Here is a 19761-nt window from a genome sequence, read left to right as displayed (position 1 = left end):
TGCAAACAGTGACAGTTTTACTTCTTCTTTTCCAATTTGTATTCCTTTTATTTCTTTTTCTTCTCTGACTGCCATGGCTAGGACTTCCAAAACTATGTTGAATTATAGTGGCAAGAGTGGACATCCTCATCTTGTTCTTGATCTTAGAGGAAATGCTTTCAGTTCACCACTGAGAATGATATTTGCTGTGGGTTTGTCATCTATGTTTATTATACTATCTTTATTATGTTGAGGTAGGTTCCCTCTATGCCCACTTTCTGGAGAGTTTTATCATAAATGGGTGTTGAATTTTGTCAAAAGCTTTTTCTGCATCTACTGAAATGATCATATGGTTTTTTTCCTTCAATTTGTTAATATGGTGTATCACGTTGATTGATTTGTGTATATTGAAGAATCCTTGCATCCCTGGCAGAAATCTTGCATCCCTGGGAGAAAATATGACATAAAATTTACCATATTAACCATGTTTAAGTGTACAGTTCACTAGCACTAAGTATATTCACAATGTTGTGCAACCATCACCGCCATCCATCTCCAGATCTTTCTCATCTCCCCAAACTGAAACTCTGTTCCCATTAAACACTGACTCCCCACCCACCCTCCCCCATCCCCTGGTCCCCACCATCTACTTTCTGTCTCTATGGATTTGACTGCTCTATGTACCTCATACAAGTGGAGTTGCACACTTTTTGCCCTTTTGTGACTGACCTGTTTCACTTAGCATAATACCCTCAAGGTTCAGCCATGCTGTTGCCTGTATCAGAATCTCCTTCCTTTTTAAGGCCGAGTAATATTCCACTGTAAGTATATACTGCCTTTCGTGTATCTATTCATCCACTGACAGACATAAGGCTGGCTTCCACCTTTTGGCTACTGTGATTAATGCCATTGTGAACATGGGTGTACTAATGTCTGTTTGAGTCTCTGCTTTCAATTCTTTAGGGTATTTTCTCAGAAGTGGAATTGTTGGATCATATAGTAATTCTATGTTTAATTTTGTCTAAGGAACTGGTGTACAGTTTTCTACAGCATCTGCATCTTTTATATTCCCACCAGCAATGCACAACAGGTCCAATTTCTCCACATCTTGGCCCACAAGTGTGCCTTTCTGTTTTTATTTTCTTATGAGCACCATCCTAATGAGAAGTGGGTTTTTAAAAAAAAATTAATTAATTAACTAATTTACTTTTGGCTGTGTTGGGTCTTCGTTGCCGTGTGCGGGCTTTTCTCTAGTTGCGGCGAGCGGGGGCTGCTCTTCCTTGCGGTGTGCCAGCTTCTCATTGAGGTGACTTCTCTTGTTGCGGAGCACAGGCTCTAGGCGCGTGGGCTTCAGTAGTTGCGGCATGTGGGCTCAGTAGTTGTGGCTTACGGGCTGTAGAGCACAGGCTCAGTAGTCGTGGTGCACGGGCTTAATTGCTCCGCGGATCTTCCCAGACCAGGGATTGAACCCGTGTCCCCTGGACTGGCAGGTGGATTTTTAACGACCGTGCCACCAGGGAAGTCCCACGGATTGAACCTGTGTCCCCTGCACTGGCAGGTGGATTCTTAACCACCGTGCCACCAGGGAAGTCCCTCGCAGTGGTTTTGATTTTCATTTCCCTAATGGTTAGTGATGCTGAGCATCTTTTCATGTGCTTATTGGCCATCTGTGTGTCTTCTTTGGAGAAATGTCTATTCAAGCCTTTTGCCCTTTTAAAAATTAGGTAGATGGCTTTTTGTTGTTGTTGTTGTTGAGTTTTAATTCTTTATATATCCTAGATATTAATCCCTTGTCAGATATATGATTTGCAAATATTCTGTGGGGGACACGGTTGAAGTAAAAATTTTAAAAGTTACAAGTAAAAATATTCTAACGGGTGTCAGATTGCAAACACTGGGCAGTGCCGTGGGCCAGCTAATTTCCCAGAAATTGGCCTCTGTGTCGCTTATTTTCCTTGGCTGCTCACTAAGAGCAAGGTTTCCCCAGCTGTTCGTCTCCAAGTGGGATGATTTAAGTGATCGCAGACAGGCTGGCACCACTGAAGGTTTCCCAGTACCTGCCTGAAGACTTGTTTTCAAGACCCTGTGTGACCCTGAGTAAGTCATTCACATTCTTGGGGCCTTAGTTTCCCATTTCCAAACTCTCCTTTAATGCTAAGTTCCTCTGTGGATAAGTTATACAACCAGCACTCCTGGTTCTTGTTCTTGATATTGAATAGGCTATTTCTAGAACTCACTTGGGCAGAAAATCCAGTATAATCTGTAGAGAATATTCTTACGATTTGCAGTAGCTTTTAGAACAAGTTAAATTCAGAATCATTAATCAGATACTTTCTCTTCTCTCTCCTCCTCTCTCCAACCTCACGCTTTTTCTTATGATGTTAAAATATTATGTGGTGCCATAAATATATTTTGAAGTGAAAATTTTTACATTCTTTCATGTAAGGTGACTCAGGGTACTAACTTTATTAGCAAATTAATTGTAGTCAATGTTAATATTGTACAAGTTATTAACATTTTATTGCCAATCATTTCCAAAAACCGTTTTAGTTACTAAGCGTTTAGTATCCAACATTACGGCCCCCATAGTCGGATGGTGATTTCCTCTTGCTTAAATTACGTTTCAGTACCCACCAGTCCTGTCTGAAAGCACTAGAAGCTTCGCGTTACGGGACGCGAATGATGGCAGCTTCGGATACGGTGTGTTGAGATTGGAGTCCGTGGAGGTCAACGCGCTGGGAATGCGGTGAGTGGTCTCAGCTCTGGTTACTGTTAGGGACTTACCACCGTTACCCATCTCACTGCCTGGCAGCACATTCAGGACCTGGGGTTTATGCGCCCTTACTAAGCACAGCTCTGGGCTCCCCTATTGCTGGTTCTCCCCCTGTAAGGTCCCTGATAACCCTTCCATCAACCTGTCTTGCTATTTAGAGCTAAATAGGTGTTGGAAAACACTGACTCCTCTTGAAGGGCTTCTGCCCAGGAGACTAGTTTGGTTAAAGGGCTGAAGTGCTCCGAGATACTGAGCACATCCAAAGACCCCGCAGCTGTTAGCACCTGGCTGGGACATCCTTGGTCTTTTTTTTTTTAAAAAAAACACTATTTTATTTATTAAAATTTTTTTTAAAATTAATTAATTAATTTATTTATTTTTGGCTGTGTTGGGTCTTCGTTTGCTGCGCGTGGGCTTTCTCTAGTTGTGGCGAGCGGGGGCTACTCTTTGTTGCGGTGCGTGGGCTTCTCATTGCGGTGGCTTCTCTTGTTGTGGAACACGGGCTCTAGGCGCACGGGCTTCAGTAGTTGTGGCGTGTTGGGCTCAGTAGTTGTGGCTCGTGGGCTCTAGAGCGCAGGCTCAGTAGTTGTGGCGCACGGGCTTAGTTGCTCTGCGGCATGTGGGATCTTCCCGGACCAGGGCTCAGAACCCGTGTCCCCTGCACTGGCAGGCGGATTCTTAACCACTGCGCCACCAGGGAAGTCCCTGACACCCCTGATCTTTGATCCCTCTTCCTGGTGAATGTTTTACTGGTGAGAAAAGCCATATTCCACACCATTCCTGGCCCCGATGGTTACTGTAGCCACTCTAGTGCTGCCCAAACAACCCAAGGAGCAGCCTATCATTCTATTTTCATGTTCTACTCGAGCGGTCTGTCTAAGGGACACCTTTACAGCCTTTCCCTGGATTCTGTGTTCAAGTTTACTTGAACGAACAAACTTGCTTATTTGTTTGTTTCTTTCCTTAATGTACATTGACTGTAGGATGTATCACCCAGAGGTAAGACTTTTAGGTATTTCCACAGGGTGACAATATTTTTATATATTATATTGGTGATGTAAATGATATTCCTTCTGTTTTCCACCTTCCCACTTCAGTGAGCTCCCTCCAAAGCTAAATGTTCGCTACTATCAGCGCATCAGGACCCTGGTGGCTTGGGTCCGCCAGCCTCCAGTGTAGGTCCCACCTGTGACGGAAAAGACAGCCACTAGGTTCTGCCTCTCGGTGCACAAGAGGCTGCCCCCGACCCCAAACATGCGGGCAGACTTCAAATAGAATGTTGACTTCCTGTGACACCAGCATCACGGGATCAGACAACGCTTCCAGCCCTACCTCAAAGTGGGTTTTGGTCAAGGCTCACATGCATTAGTAAAGATCTCCTGGCTTTGTGTGAGCTGTCAGGCACATAAAGCCCCCTTTCTAACCAGGGCAGCGTAAAGGCCAGGCAGGGTAAGAGAGGTTCAGGTTTTCTGAGGTGACTGTTCAGTGAGACAGGACATTAACAGAGACAGTAGATTAAATGGGGGAAATGGGACTTAAGGCAGGTCTGGGTTTCAGAGCACCCCCCTTACTTGTGATGTGTACTCTGAGATCTCAGTTCTGGTCACCCCCCCGCCCCCTCCCCTCCCTCCATACGACACCAGGGTCTCAGAATCAAGCATTTCCACGTCTCACAGGGCGGTAGGATCAGTGACAAAAATACCACAGAAAGTGTTTGTCGAGAAATTACATTTTGTCTTCATTTTGTAGACCACTTCCCTATTTGCAACCCGGACAAAGCCTCCTCCCAGAGCCCGTTGTTTCCATGACAACCCCTCCCAGCACCGCCCCCACCCCTGCACAGCCTGTCACACCTGGTGCCACCTTCTGGCCCTCGAGGGGGAGGACGCTGCGCCCAGAATGTGGCCCGGATGCCCCGAGCTGGCTGGGCCCACACCTCCCACGTGTCCTTTCCTCTGTCTTCTTGTTCTCCTTCCAGCTCCAAACTCCTGGTGGCTCTGGAGCAGAGCTGGGGTGATGGAGGCGACCCACTCCAGCCCCTTTCCCGGCACACGCACGGCTTTTTGCTAATCGCGGATCAGAATTCAGGTAAAGGAAGCCGTGGCCGTCCCCGGATCGGATGGGGAGAAATCCTCTGTGTGCTATGGGATCTAGCTCAAAGTCCCCACAGCCTGGGCCCTCGGGGCCCTCGGAGGCAGCTCGCTGAGGCTAGGGGCTTCGGGGTGCAGGACGGGGTCTGCTCCGAGACAACCAGGAGGTGAGCGGGATGGGAGAGAGAACAAGGGCAGAAAGACCCTGACAGGGGCGCCCGGCCTCCCTGCCCTGATCTTTTACGAGACAATAGGTCCCAAATAAAGTCACTTATACTGAGCCCATGTCACCAAACTGAGACCTAACTTCATTAGTCTCTGCTCTCCCAGAAACGGAATCTTTTTTTTTTTTTAATTTTTATTTATTTATTTATTTATGGCTGTGTTGGGTCTTCGTTTCTGTGCGAGGGCTTTCTCTAGTTGCGGCAAGTGGGGACCACTCTTCATCGCGGTGCGTGGGCCTCTCACTATCGCGGCCTCTCTTGTTGCGGAGCGCGGGCTCCAGACGCGCAGGCTCAGTAGTTGTGGCTCACGGGCCTAGTTGCTCCGCGGCATGTGGGATCTTCCCAGACCAGGGCTCGAACCCGTGTCCCCTGCATTGGCAGGCAGACTCTCAACCACTGCGCCACCAGGGAAGCCCCAGAAACGGAATCTTAAACCGATCAACTGGGAATGGCCGTCCAGCACCAGCGGGGTCATGTGCCTGGTAGACCCCGGGCGTGCCCTGAAGGGAGTGACCTTGACACAACTAGCCTGCTGTTTGCGGGCCTCACCTCCTTGCTCCCGCTCCCTCTGCCTGCAAAGTCTCACTGTGTGCAGCCCCTCGGAGCGCCTTTCCGTCTGCTGGATGGGATGCCGCTAATTGGAATCAATTTTTGCACAAATAAACTCTTAAAAACTTTAATATGCTTCAGTATATCTTTTAACACCCCCTTCAGCCCCCTTTTGCTCTAAATGAGACTGGGATTGTCATTCTTATTCATAAGCACATCCTTGAGGGGGAGACTGAGCCACAGGCAGCAGGGAAAGGAGGGGACCTGAGCTGTGCTTGGACGCCCTGCACTTGGGCCACGGGCCGGCACGGGGAGCTGACGCCCTTCAGACACTGTGCACCGGAGCCTCAGCCAGAAGGCGGCAGATGTCCGTTCCTGATGGGCCAGGCCAGCAGCCTTGACGGGACCCCGCCTGACTCCCGTCCTCAGGATCTAAGTGCACAGTCTAGAGCCTGGGGAATGCCTTGTGCATTTGCACACGGCGGGGACTTTCTGAGTCTGCCATCCCAAAGAGCATCGCGACAGCACCTTCCTGCCTTCTGGGCATCTCTCCTTCGGCAAGTCCCCAATGTGTACGCCCAGAAACCGAGCGACCTCTGCTCTTGTCAACAGAGGTCTCCCCAAGCTTCCACCTTGAGTGACTTCATATTCTGTGTCTATCAGAGACTTAATTAATGAAGACTGTGACATATAGAATGTAGAACTTTTCGAATAAAAGCTACAGAACAGAAAATATTATCCTAACATTAACTTTCTCTTCCTTGGGCTTGGCAATTAGTTTTCACACAATCCATGAGAAATTAAAATTTTCTGGAAACAGAATAGAAACATTGTAAATGAATTTAATATAGTAACACTTGATACCTCTGCTAGAAAACAAAAGCACTTCTAAATGCTGAAAGATAAACTGTGAAGTGCAGCGGTGAATTCCCCCATATCAGATTCCAGTACCAGATGCTATGGGGGAAGGTTTAAGGGTAGGGTGTGTGTGTGTGTGTGTGTGTATGTGTGTGTGTATGTATGTGTATGTGCATGTGTATGTGTGTACGTATGTGTATGTGTATATGTGTGTACGTGTATATGTATGTGTATGCGTGTACGTGTACATATGTGTGCATACATTTGTGTGTATATGTGTATGTGTGTGTATGTGTATATATGTGTGTATGTGAGTATGTGTATATGTGTTTGTGTGTGTGTATATATGTTTGTGTATATGTGTGTATGCTTATGTGTATATGTGTGTGTATATATGTGTGTATATGTGTGTATGTATGTGTATGTGTGTATATATGTGTATGTGTGTGTATGTATGTATATATGCATGTGTGTATATGTGTATATATGAGTGTGTATATGTATGTGTGTGTATGTATTTGCGTATATGTGTGTGTGTATGTTTGTGTATGTGTGTATATATGTTTGTGTGTGTGTGTGTGTGTGTGGTGTTACTTGGAGAAGGACCACATTAAAGCAGGAACTGAAGGAAGATTTTGTCTCTTCTCCTCTCTTGCCCTCGGGGTGGGAATGGCAGGATGTGGGACGAGATGACCTTGGGGAAACTGGTAGGACCCAGGAGGCTTCCCCAGGGCAGCTGTGGAAACAGGGCCTCAGGGTCTCAGCGCGGGGATGGAGGAGGAGGAGGAGTCCTGGCCAGTGGGCCCACAGGTGACCGTCCAGCGCAGGGCTCAGTGCGAGCTCAGGTTCACGTCCAGTTCACCCAGTGACGGCCGTGGAGACTCGGCCCTGCTGGCAGGTGTATCTAAGCGTGACCTCCTCGTCTGAGCCCTGGGGACAGTCCGCTGACCCCACAGGGCTGTGGAAGGAACACGCCAGCACTTCCCAGACTCCGGAAGAACAGCACGGACGGCAGTGAGGCCACCTTGGCAGGTGACCTCGACAAGAGGGGCTGTTGGGCACGGCCAAGGCTAGAGTGAGGGTAGATTTGACAGAGTAAAGGTGAATGAAGAGGTCAAGATGGTGTGTATAGACACAAAACCCGGAGAGGCGGCTGGACCCAGGATCAGGGACGATGTCTACACGGGTGGAGAGTAATCCAGGAGGAAGGAAGAGTAGATGCCAGAAAGCAAAGACGAGGGACGACAGATCAAGGGGGGCAGCAACCACAGTTGGAGAGATGGCCCTTTGGTCTGAGGAATGCGTTAGTTTCCCAGGGCTGCTGTAACAAGGTTCTGCAGGATGGGTCGTTTAAACTAAAGGAATTCATTTTCTCCCAGCTCTGGAGGCTGGAAGTTGAGATCAATGTCCCAGCAGGGTGGGGCTTCCCTGGTGGTCCAGTGGTAAAGAATCCGCCTTATAACACAGGGGACGTTGGTTCGATCCCTGGTCAGGGAACTAAGATCCCACATGCCGCAGGGCAACTAAGCCCACGAGCCACAACTACTGAGCTTGTGCTCCACAACAAGAGAGCCTGAGTGCCACAAACTACAGAGCCCACGTGCCCTGGAGCCTACGTGCCACAACTAGAGAGAGAAAGCCCGCATGCTAGAACTAGAGAGAAGCCCACACGCCACAGTGAAATATCCCACATGCTGCAACTAAGACCCGACACAGCCAAAAAATAAAATAAAATAAAGAAAATAAATAAATAAATATTAAAAAAAAAAGAAAACAAATAGCAAGATATTAAAAAAAAAAAAATTCCCACCAGGGTGGGTTCCTTCTGAGGCCATGAGGGAAGGGCCCCTCTCCTTGGTCGGTGGGTGGCCGTCCTCTCCGTGTGTCTTCACACGGTCTCCCCTCTGTGCACGCACGTCTGTGCTCACATTTCCTTCTCTTATAAGGACACCAGTCACACTGGACTAGGACCCACCCTAATGGACTCATTTTAACTTAATTATCGCTGTAAAGACCCAGTCTCCAAATATAATCACTATCTTAGTCTATTTGGACTGTTTATAACAAAAATGCCATATAACTAACATATATGTGGAACCAGCCCCCAAAGCAAACCAAAACAAAAGAGCAAAACAAAAATAAACTCATAGATGCAGAGAACAGACTGATAGTTGCCAGAAGGGGGTGGGGTGTGGGTGAATCGGGTGAAGATAGTCAAAGGTACAAACTTCCAGTGATAAGATAAATAAGTCCTGGGATGTAATGCACAGCGTGGTGATTATAGTAAACAATACTGTACTGTAAAAAGTTACTAAGAGAGTATATCTTAAAAGTTCTCATCACAAGAAAAAAAATCTGTCACTATGTGTGGTGATGGGTATTAACTAAGCTTACTGTGGTCATCATTTCGCAACATAGCCATGTATCAAATCATAATGTTGTACACCTAAAACTACAATGTTATATGTCAATTATATTCAATAAGTAATAAAGAGAAGCAAAACGAGAAAAAGGTACAAGGATTAGAAGATAATTATGGGAGGTCCAACATCAAAATAATAGGAGTTTCAGATGTACTACAACAACAACAAAAATTTTAAAAAGGGGGAGGACATTTTTAACAGGATACTTCAAGAAATGTTTATGCTGGGAAAAATATTTGCTTCTCCATTTGAAAAATTTACTAAATATCCAGCAAAAGAAATGAAATGTAGATATTTTCCATCTGTTTTCACCTATACTAGGACTTTGTCTTCCTTCAATCCCATTTGAAAAAAAACTTGGCCAAGCCAGAGGTTATTTTTAAAATTGGCCCCTAGAGGGGAGCCCAGCAGATTCTACCTGGACCTCCCAGCAGGTGGAGATGTGACAGACGGGGGCCTGGAGGAGCCTAGTCTGAGGGGGTTCCCATTGGGGACTCGGGCAGTGGGGAGGTCCCCAGGGAAACAAGTGCCCAGTTTTCCTGGGGGCTGGCTTTGCTAAAGACCTCGTCTTCAAATTTGGCTCAGAATTATTTGAGCTCCCAAACTCCTGGACTTGAACAGTGAACTTGTTGGCAATGTCCAGTGTTCTGGAAGGTGAGGAAGGCAAGGACCTCATTCAACCCCGAGGGGGGGACTTTAGAAAAACTAAATTTGGCTTGGAGAGATGAAAAACCTGTGACTTTCCTCATCTAGGGAGTGAAGCTCATGCTTCCTGTGAATGGAATCTTTTATCCATTTAATGTCACAGAAATAAGAAATAATCACAGCTCCACCAATGTTTGGCTCCACATGTGAAAGTCAGAGCAAGAGTATATGGAGGACGAATGGTCCGGATGCTGTAGGGTCTGTAATCAAGTACAGGCAGCATCTCCATGGGAATAAAACCTATACATCTGAGGAAAAAAATCCGTGGACTCGGGGCCCTTAAGCAACATTTATTTCTCACTGTTCTGGAAGCTGGGAAGTCCAAGGTCAAGGCTCCGGCAGATCTGGTGTCTGGTGAGAGCCTGTTCCCTCCTACATGGGGCAAGGGAACTCTCTTGGGTTTCTTTTCAAAGACACTAATTTCATTCATGTGGGCTCTGCCCTCATGACTGTGGGGGACCCTGGGTGGGTCGCCCCCAAAATGTGCCTCAACGGCATATTGGTTATTTTTGCATTAAAGTTACTTAAGAAACACCCAACGCAAGAGGGACACTCTGACCCTCCTCTCTGTCTCCCTGAAGCAGGAAATAAATCTCCCTTGTGAAAGGTGCTTCTCCCTGCATGCAGAGGTAGAAGGACGTCCTTATCGCCAGAGATAGGGAATTCGGCCAAGAAGGCTGGATGAACAAATCTTGTGACTCCTTTAGTTGACTCCCCAGGCCCAAAGTCTGTTTAGATTCTTTACTAATTGAGCACCCAAACCTAGGTTTCTTTGTCCTGTCAGTTCCTCACCAGTGTATGGTTTCTTTGTCTAAAAGGTATAAAAGCTGCCTGCTTTGGCCGCTTCTTAGTGTCATTTCTTTGGAACCTCCATGCACACAATTAAGATTGGTTTCTTTTTCTCCTGTTCATCTGTCCCGTGTCAACTTTATTATTAGTCCAGCCACAAGAACTCAAGAGGGGTAGAGGGGGAAATTTCCCCTCCCTGACATGACTTAATCACCTCCCAAAGGTCCCACTTCCCAACACCGTCACACAGTGGGTTAGGTTTCAGCGTGAACTCGGCGGGGGGTGGGGGGGGGCGACACAAACATTTAGCTCACAGGAGACACATTCTGATGCACTGCGTTTAGGGTTTCAGCGCATCAATCGAAATTCAGCCCGTAACAAGGAAACACGTTTCTTATTCCTGTAACAGAAGGGGAAAGATGGGCAGACCTGGGTAGGTGTGTGGACTTGGGGGCAGAAATGGGGGGAGGCTGCCTAGTTTTTGGGGTCTAGCATCTCACGGAAACACGTGTGTGTAGACTAGAAAAGAGAAAATCATGTGAAGCGGTCACCTGGGGGGCGGAACATTAACTTGTGGAAAGCACAGAGCGGGAGTCCGGGCTGCGGGGAGGCCTGGTTCAGGTTTGCGGTCATGAATTTAAAGTGAAACCAGTAAGCTCGGTGTGTAATTTCTTCCAGCAGCGGCTCCGGAAGAGCAGAAGAAAGCGGAAGGGCCCTTCACCAGCAAGCGCCACTCGCCCCCCAGCAATGAAAATAACACGCAATGACCAGGGAGTAGAATCCATCACTCTCTTCACGCAGTGTTAGCTGCTACCAATCACACATTTATCTCTTTCTGGTGCTCTCCGAGCTTGGATAGATGAACTTGGATCCAACGTTGTCTTAGAACCAAGACTTTCCACTGACCATGTCACATCTCCAGGCTTCAGAATGGCTGAACCGGGCCAGCGAGATCCTCTAGATGAGACTTGGGAGTATCCACCTGGAGGTGGAAGGGCAGCCAAAGCTCCGGCCTGGAGAAGGCTTGGAATCCACTGACTTTCTTGTTCACTTGTAACCAGGGGGCCCGGAGAGGTTCCAGCATCGCGCATTCATAGCCTGCAGCGAACTCCTGTGTGTTGGCTCAGCAGACGTGTTCTGAGAGCGTTCCACATGCAGGTGCTGTTCTCGGACTGGAGGAGGTGAACAGATCTCTGAAGTTTAAAGGGAAGAGGAAAGGGACATAAATGTAAGCAAAGTTCCTGTGATTTTTACATGCGGATAGCCCTATGAAGAAAATAAAGCGCAGTAAGGAGGTTGGGGGCCGGGGAATCAGACAGGCATGGAGCGAACGCGGAGGATGTGCCTTTGCGGAGCACGTGAAGGAAGTGAAGGACAGGCCCTCCGCAGGCCTGCGGCCCCCAGAACCCTCTGTGCTCAGCGTTTGCTGAACTGCAGGTGGAATGATGATGAACCTGCATCTTGAGGATTCGACTTCCTAACACACAGGGCTTTGCATACAAAGTTGATCAGCCACTGCTTTACTGGACACATCGCAACAAGGTAACAAAGTCCTGTTATCAAATGATTAGTGAATACACAACTATTGTTTCCACTGTACCCGTTGGTTCCCCTATTATTTGAAGTTTTAGTGACTTTTTAGTACTCATAAACAAAGTTAATAGAGACGTTGAAGGCACACAGACTGTCAGTTTTCACAGACAGCGGCTAGACGCTAAAATACTCCCCCTCCCCCATCATTACAACTGCTAAATGGGCTTTCGGACTAGCGGACTCTTCTGACGACACAGAGGCTATTTCCATATCACAGGACTGTCACATGAGCTTTTTCCAAATATAAATCCATCTCTCTGCCAAGGCACCATGACATGATAGCTAAACAAGTTTGGTATTAAAAGCAGTGGAGACATTTAGAGAGAGAGATAAGATCACAGCTTAGAAGGAAGCTTTGCATGCATGTGGCGTCTATGTAGATATGTGTGTCCATCTCCCAAAGTGCTACACTTCTGCCTATTTCAACAAATTTAGAAATCCACAAGGGGGTGGTTTTCGTCAAGGTAAGTCAGTCCCAAGTGTGCTACTTCATTTAGGCGATGCCTTTTCTAGGGTGGTATTTTGCATCTGGCTATTTGCCATGTAGTTGAAAATATGCTGTTGATTCAGTTTCCATCAGGATGGATCCCCACCAGAAACAGTCGGTTCTGGCGAATCTAAGAATTTGTCTCTGTTCTCCCTGGCAGATCACTGCTCAGTCAGGTGAATAAAACAGTGGATGTAAAAGCCCTTTGAAAACTGAAAAGCACAATACAAATACATAGCTCTGTTGTGTTTCAAAACTGTTCAGAGAACCATAGATGTACTTTTGTCCATCTGTAGAAGACTGGTTAATTATAATATATTATCATGTATCGAATATTTCTGGAAAGTTCCAAACGCACAGCTTCCATTGACCTGAGGATGTGGAACCCTCTCGGCATCAATGTATGATACATGGAATATTGCTGAGCAGGGCAGCTTGTCCGGGGTTCAGTGTCAGGGATTTTACTGAGACTTTATTACAGGGCATGATTGATTGACTGATTGATTGATTGCCCAAGGGCTGAACTCAGTCTCCAAGCCCACCACCCGCCCCAGAGTTTGGGCTAATATAAAGAGGCCCATATACCCACCATGCGTCAGCTTGTTATCATAAACTGTCAGTGTCATTTGAGGGACTCAATGAAGATACTATTATTGCTTCAGAAATTCAAATGGTTTAGGGGTTCCCTCCCAGGAGTTGGGGACAAAGGCCAGACCTCTTATGGGGTAAGGTCAATTCTTTACCACACCACCTTTGTAACAGAGTTGAACTACTATTGTTTAACTAAATCATGAAAACAGAAATTCATGCATATTGGAAGCATGCAAAGCTAAAACTATGTATCTCGCACGTATGAATTGCTTATAAAAAGTAAAAAAAACCTTATTTTCTTATTTAGAAAAATGATTTGTCAAAATGTATCAAAAAGTCTTAAAAAAAAGCATGCATTGCATCCAATGATCTCATACTGTGACTCATTCAAAGAGTAATATCAAATATATTAAACAATTAATGTCGAAAAATTGAAAATAACCTAAATTGGGAAATGTTTATGTTTGGAGGAATTTAATGAAGCTCTTTCAATCCACCAAATTGAGAAATGTTTCTATATATATAGTGTTATCTGAAAAAGTATGTAAAATTATACATGTTACATGAGTAAAATTACGTTTTAGAAGGCGTACTAAAATTTTTATGGTAGCGATCTTTGATCTGTAGAAAAGAAATAAATTGCTAATTTAGTTTTACTTTTCTGTATAATTCGATTTTTCCACAAGCATGAGTTTATAACAAATTAAAATTTAAAACATAAAACACACATAAATTTGCACGGAGAGTTAGTTTGTAAGTAGACTCTTTATGTACCCTTCACATACATTGTCTTTAGTTGTTTTAACGGACTTAGACACTGGATTCACACACAGAATTTGTACAAAATCCTTGACTGAAGTTTGGATCGCAAGAAGGCATGGGATTAGATTACTCGAAGCAGGAGACACTGCCCCCTTGTGGCAAGACTGCGAATTTCAGGGATGGTGGCCAGAGGAGTAAATCAGTTGGAGTGTTAATTTATAAACCAGGATAGATGCCATATTACTAAACCACAGTCAGTCAAAAGAGTTGTCTACTTTGGGGCGCGGGGCGTGAACGACACTGAAAAACTAAGTGAAGAGGAACTCGTACCTATCATAGAAGTCCAGTACACAATATTTTTCGGGTGGGTTTCAAAGTATGGCCCAAGGAACAGTCCTAAACGGAGTTGACAAACTGAACACTTATGAAGTATATTTGTACAATGTGACATTGTTCCCCACCCTGCAAACTCCTCCTCCCGTAGGCCTTACCTGTAAGAAAGCTTGTCACCTGTAAGAAGCCCTGTCACCTGTAAGAAGCCTCATCCCACTGTCCAAGCAGGGGCGGCCACTCCCCTCTCTGTGGTCCCGTGACATCAAGGATGTCTTGCATAGCAATTATTGGATAAGTAAAATTCGAGAAAAAAACGGATGATTTAAGATTGTTTCCAGCCTTTCATCTTCTTCCAAACCAGAGACGGAGGGATAGGAGGAAAAGCTGGAGGCCAGGAGAGGAAAGAAGTTTATCTCTGGGGAGACCGCAGGGCACGTAAGAAATTTTAGGAGGGTCTCATGTTCCCTTAGAGTGTTTGAAACCACGTAAAGTCCAGGGAGCGCACCCCTGTGACCCTGTCCAGCCGGGGCCCCCAGCCTGCCCCCGACTCCAGCACCGCTCACCTCCAGGAGCCCCTGGGGAGATGCAATGTTACAACACACCTGTTACTGGCTTCGCTCCCTCCCCATCTACTGGCCACATTTCCTGGGATCAACTCCCCCGTTTCGGGTCCTGGGAAAACCCAGGTTGATTTTAAACTCACTCTGGATGGACCCTGTCCTGGCTGTCACCACTCACTCCAGGACCGGCCGGTGAGGTCCTCCACGTGACTGTCTCGGAGGCCTGGTCTCACCGATCTAACGCGCAGCAGATTTTTGTGACGTGAGTAAATGTACGACTGAATGAAAGCTACCCCAGAGCTGCCACACGGTAAGGTGGGAGATGCCTGAAATGCTGCAAGTTAGGGTCCCCATGGCTTTTCCACTTCAGCAAACATACCCACTCTTCATGAACTGAGCCATATTAGGTAGTGAGTGAAGCTCTAAATATCTGAATCACGTTTGCGCTCTCCAAATGAGTCATTTTTTCCAAAACTATGTAGTGTATTATTGGCTTTAAAGATGTTTTCACTATTTCAAATGATAATAATACAGTTGCAGAGGAAGAACGTTTTACTGAGTTTAATGATCCCAGAGACTCATTACTTTTCTTTCTTGAAACATGGAACCAAAACATTTCCATCTCTTCCTAAATCATTTTTATGAAGCTGACTTTCTCCATCACTGAATTTAGAGAGAAACCTCTTAATTCAGAATCAGATATTACATACTATGTGGTAAGACTTAAATATGTAAGTATATATGTAAAGTAGCTTATTTTCTGCACCATGGAACAATACAATATTCAGGTTGATATTTTAAAGAGTCAAAATACAGAAACTGAAAGGAATAAGGGTTAATTATTTTTAGTTGGTCAGGAATCAGGTTTAAGACGCTAAAAAATTATATTCAGCAGAGGATCGCTGATACTCTTCACATCTCATGCGTGGTTTGAAAGCATTCTAATTTGGCAGCGTCCAAAGCAAACCCAAGTTTGCACTTTCCTTGTCACCCTGCACTGATGAGGAGTTGGGGATCTAATATTTCATCTCACTTTTCACTAATGTGCACACGGTGCCAGGGTTCTGCTGTGGACTGAATGTGTGTCCCGGAGTCCTACGCGGAAGCTCCAACCCCAATGTGACGCGGGCGTTTGGAGGCAACTAGCTCAGGAGGGTGGCCCCCCCTGAATGGGATCCGTGCCCTTAAGAGAAAGGACACCGGGCTGATCTCTGTCTCCCTCTGCTGTGTGAGCACACAGTGGGGGGCAGCTGTCCCCAGCCAGGAGGAGTTCTCACCAGGCCGCAAACTTCACACCTGGACCTTGGGCTCCCAGCCTTCTGAGATGTGTCTTACGTAAGCCTCCCAATCCATGGTGTTTTTGTTACAGCAGCTAGAGCCGCATGAGACAGATTTCCAAGAGCACACCGCCCGTGAGAGCTAGGAGAGCTCAGGCACTACGAAGAAGGGCATCTGTAAGATTCATGGGTAACTTTTAATGGGAATTTATTAAAAATACACTGCTGTTCCTCTGGAAAAAAGTATGCCCTCCAAGTAATGCTGTTTCCGAGTGCGAAACCCACTATGGAATGTGGTTGCATCAGCCCACGGCCCGAGCTGTCCTTGGCTGTCACGCTGGTCACGTCTGTCCCGGGCCCACCAGGCCCACGCACGGAGCTTGGGTGGTGACAGAGTTTCCCTGTGAGACCAGGTTCAGGCCAGGTCCTCTGAGCCCCTTCTGGTCCCCACAGGGAGCCACCTGGGCAAGCACAGCCGGGGACTGACACCCAGGCGGCCCCTCCGGCCCTGAGCGCCTGCTGGGAGGTCCAGCTACCCGGAGCACGCGCCGTCTGTCCCCCGGGCTCTGTGCGAGGAGTTGCTGGACTTCGCTAAGGATAAACAGCAGCGAGCAAAGCCCGACCGCCTGGTCACAGGGACCAGCCGCCCTGGGGCCCCGCGTGGCTCTTGCCGCCCTGACTCCCGGCTCCCCTCACCCCTCCTCGTCCTCCCCGTCAGACGTCCTCCCCGGTGACGTCCCGTCACCGCTGAGCAAATCCACGTTTGAGCTCAGTCACGCTGGACTCTCTTCCTTTGGTGTATTTCTGTGAATTTTGACTGAAGCACACAGGCAGGTAGCTGTCACCGCAGTTAAGATGTGGAACAGGACGGCAGAAACTAATACAACATTTTAAATCAACTATACTCCAAAAAAAAAAAAAAAGGAAAACACGGGAAAAAGAAAGAATCCTGACTTCTTCACTTCTCAGCTCTGTGACTTGGCAAGTTATTTACTTCTTGGCATCTCATTTCCTCATGGGTGGAATGGGGGTAAGAACTCCCCGGTCAGGATTAAATAAGTAAATACGCATAAGACACTTAGAACCATGTTTGCAACATTGTAAACTGCTCAGTAAATATTAACTAGTGTTTAAAAAAAAAAGATGTGGAACAGATCCATTACCCCAGATGATGGGTACCTGTTAAATGATTGTTTCAGTGCTTTTTTCCATAGAAAATTGTTCTTTTTATGCATTATTCTCTCAAATCTATAACTTTTTAGCTAATTTTTCTCCTGAAAAATTATTTTTAAATTTTAATATGAATTAAATACATTTAATTTATATATAATGAATTAAATAAATAAATAAAATTTAATATAAATTATTTTCTATTTCCTGAACCCCTTTAGACTTTTTAGGATCAGTTGAGCCATCCGGTGGGTCTCCCCTCCCTGTGCAGGTTGCTGGTGGGTTTCTCTGCAGGGGCCACTCCCTTGAGCGAGGGCTGGCTTCAGAAGGTCAGCAAGGCGGGCAGGTGTGTGGACGGCAGGCTTCACGTTAGGGTCGCGGGCAGGTCACAGGCAGGCACGCCGAGGGCCCGAAGCACCAAGCAAAGCCAGCCTTCCCTGGCTGCGTGGTATTCCCACCCTGGGCGAAAGCTCCCTCTTCCTTTCTTTCTCGTTGATGCTTGTGACGCTGGCCCAGAGGTTCCTGAGACACACCCACTCTGTCTTAGGTGTTTTCTCCCCACCAGAAGGCTTCCTGAGGCCTGAGTTCACTCTCTGCACAGGGCAGGTTTCAGGTTTAAAGCTCTGGTCCAGGCCAGCCGCTGACGGATGCTGCACCCTGTGTGTGTGCGCACAGGTGTACACGTGTGTGTATGTGTGTACATGTACACATGTGTGCACATGCACATGCGTGTGCACGCACAGGTGTGCAAGTGTATGTATGTGTGTGCACAGGTGTGCAAGTGTATGTATGTGTGTGCACAGGTGGGCAAGTGTATGTGTTATGTGTGTGCATGTGTGCACGTGTGTGTGCGGCAGGGAGAGCTCTCTGCCCGCCCACCTGCTACCAGGATGGGACTCGCCATGGCCTCAGCGTCCAGGATTCCCCACCGGCTCTCGTGCACTGATGGCCGCTTCCTGGTTCCCAAGGCTGCTGTGTATTTCCTGTTTCTGTCCTTCCTTTCTTTTCCTTTTCTTCCTTCCCTGCTTCCCTTCTTTCCTTCCTTTTTTTTTTTTTTTAATTTGTATTGGAGTATAGTCGATTTACAATGTTGTGTTAGTTTCAGGTGTACAGCAAAGTGAATCAGTTATATATATATATATATATATATATATGTATCCACTCTTTTTAAGAGTCTTTTCCCATAATGGTTATTAGAGTATTGAGTAGAGTTCCCTGTGCAATAGAGTAGGTCCTTATTAGTTATCTATATTTTCTGTACAGTAGTGTGTATATGTCAATTCCAATCATCTCCCAATTTATCCCTCCCCCCTTCCCCCCGATAACCATAAGACTGTTTTCTACATCTGTGATTCTATTTCTGTTTTGTAAATAAGTTCATCTGTACCGTTTTTAGATTCCGCATATAAGCGGTATCGTAGGATATTTGTCCTTCTCTCTCTTCCTTCTTTTTCTTGTTTCCTGTCATTTTGTTTTCAGCCCGCTATCTGAGTCCCATCCTTCTTGCTTACTGGAGGCCCGCTTTCCTCGCTGGCGAGGCCGTGCAGGACGGTGCCTGCGAGCGTGTTCTCTGAGGCCAGGCAGCCAGAGCTGGAGATTCCGCTCTTTCATACGTTCTCTGTGTGACCTTGGGCAAGTCGCTTTACTCTTCCGTGCTCAGTTTCCACCTCTGTTTGATTGTTTTAAGGATTAAAAGTTAATATGTGTAAGTCAGAACATTGCCTGGCAAAATATTTTTATTGTTTTATATATTATGTTCTTAAAATTCAGTGAGTTCTTTTTTTAATATTATGATTAAAAAAACTTTTGGTTTTATGGATTAAACCATTCATTTAATTTACTTAGTCCAAAGGTGAGAAAAACATAATTTGTATAAAGATAGTTGCACAATGTATTACTCACAACTAGAAATGATTCAAATGTCTAACAATTAGAGAATGGATAAGTAAACCACAGAATATTTTATTGTGCATTAAAAGGCAAGTGTGTAGGAAAAGCAGATTCACAAAAATTTGTGTGGCATAACTAGTAATATTTATACATTGTTTTCATGTATAACGTTTGAGTGTTTATATATAACTTTTGAGTGTTTGAGTCTTATATATAAACTAATAATATTTATACATTGATTTTGTATATAACTTCTGAGTGTTTCTGATTAGAATGAAAAAAGATTACATTCTACCTTTTTTTGTTTTAACTTGGTAGATTGTTATCTGCAAGGAGAGGACAGAGAAAGGAGACACTGGAATTCCTGTAACAATCAACTCAGTTTTTTAATTTATTTTTTATTTTTTTAAACTATTTTTTTGGCTGTGGTTGTGTCTTCTTTGCTGCACGAGGGCTTTCTCTAGTTGCAGAGAGCGGGGGCTACTCTTCATTGCAGTGTGCTTCTCTTGTTGCGGAGCATGGGCTCTAGGTGCGTGGGCTCAGTAGTTGTGGCACGCGGGCTCAGTAGCTGTGGCTCGTGGGCTCTAGAGAGCAGGCTCAGTAGTTGTGGCTCGTGGGCTCTACAGCGCAGGCTCAGTAGTTGTGGCGCACGGGCTTAGCTGCTCCGCGGCACGTGGGATCTTCCCGGACCAGGGCTTGAACCCGTGT

The 19761-nt window shown here is 46.0% G+C and overlaps 2 long non-coding RNA genes across 4 annotated transcripts in view; both read left to right on the top strand.

Moving 5' to 3' along the window:
• Positions 1-19761, top strand: part of LOC309614531 — a 267051-nt gene that overhangs the window by 146722 nt on the left and 100568 nt on the right. The gene's annotated exons all lie outside the window — the stretch shown is intronic.
• LOC309614522 overlaps positions 9488-19761 on the top strand; it is a 41212-nt gene continuing 30938 nt past the window's right edge. For 2 of the 3 annotated variants that reach the window (XR_014236230.1, XR_014236231.1), the window contains exons 1-2: positions 9488-10823; positions 11069-11932. This is a non-coding gene — a long non-coding RNA (uncharacterized lncRNA). Of the gene's footprint in view, positions 10824-11068; positions 12086-19761 lie in introns of those variants that run through there. The other variant, XR_014236232.1, reaches the window with a different exon arrangement.

Source organism: Balaenoptera borealis (genome assembly GCF_965194805.1).
Source record: "Balaenoptera borealis genome assembly, chromosome: 17".
NCBI lineage: Eukaryota > Metazoa > Chordata > Mammalia > Artiodactyla > Balaenopteridae > Balaenoptera > Balaenoptera borealis.
Note: the sequence above shows the minus strand (reverse complement) of the source record. Positions and strands in the feature narration are given on the sequence as shown.